This window comes from Microtus ochrogaster, unplaced genomic scaffold (genome assembly GCF_000317375.1).
Source record: "Microtus ochrogaster isolate Prairie Vole_2 unplaced genomic scaffold, MicOch1.0 UNK52, whole genome shotgun sequence".
In the NCBI taxonomy this organism is placed as follows: Eukaryota; Metazoa; Chordata; class Mammalia; order Rodentia; family Cricetidae; genus Microtus; species Microtus ochrogaster.
In genome coordinates, this window is record NW_004949150.1 from 2,630,564 (window position 1) to 2,631,831 (window position 1,268).

Here is a 1,268-nt window from a genome sequence, read left to right on the forward strand (position 1 = left end):
ACACACACACACACACTCACAAACACACCGTAAATCAGAGAGGGAATAAAAATAAGTCTTCAAAAACACTAAAGAAGTCTAAGTAATTTATCAGTGCTTGCACACATACATTAGCCTCAGTCTGATGGAGGCCTGGGTCTTTGGTGTCACCATCCTTCTCCTTTATATCTTATCCTACTGGAAAGTTGTGGGGGCAGTGACATGCATGAATTGTTGTCCTCTGTGAGGACAATGTCTTCTTCTAACCCAGAGCAGCAGTTGAGGAGTCTGCCTGAGGCTCATCTAAGGTGATGTCACTCTGGCATGAGCTCTCTTGACATTTTTGAAAGCAGCCATTGGAACATGATCTTCCTCTGCAAACGAAAGGCTTTTCCACGTTAGGGTCCACATTTTCAACTTTAAATGAATGTTCCTGTGAATGTTCCTAAATGTCCCACTACACTTCTACTTTTGTAATCTGTGGCATTCACCATGCAGTGATGATTCTGAAATTCTGCTGTAATCTATGGGACTACCTTTGCACAGTTTACTGTACACCCAAACAGTGTTATAGAGGACGTGAGAGTACATGAAATCTGACATTTCCTTCAAGAGATTACAAAAGAAGAGGTGTATATGAAACTCTGTAACTTGAGAGACGATTGTTGAATGTAAGTGAGGGGTCCAATGAGGAACAAAAATAATTTTCTGTTATTTGTATACGTATCCAACATGGCAATAATTAAAGGACTGAAGCATACACTCTTAGGAAATGAATGTAATTACAATGCAAATACACACTCTGGAAGAGGAATGGGCAGGAGACAAAGTACAAACCTTCTATTAACCATGAAATAGGTTCATTCATATTATCCAGAGAAGTCAGGTTGTCTGCTGGGTCCTGCGGATACAGGCCGTGAAAGGAGAGATGTAGTGGTGACCTTTGGGATGCACACTGGCAGCATAAGTAGCACAGCTCTCATCTTAAAAGGAATCAGAGACAGTTTATTCTGGAGCCATTCCAGTGACCATTGCCAGGGAACACATATTTAGGCTATCCTAAACTCCATGTTCTGAGATTGTCTTAGGGTTTCTATTACTGTGAAGTGACACCATGACCACAGCTACTCTAATAATAAGGGCTGACTTATAGTTTCAGTATTTAATCTGTTATCATCATGATGGGACACATAGGCATACAGGCAGACATGGTGCTGAAGAAGGAGCTGAGAGTTCTTCATCTTGACCTGCAGACAATAGGAAGTGAACTGTCTGCCACACTGGATGTA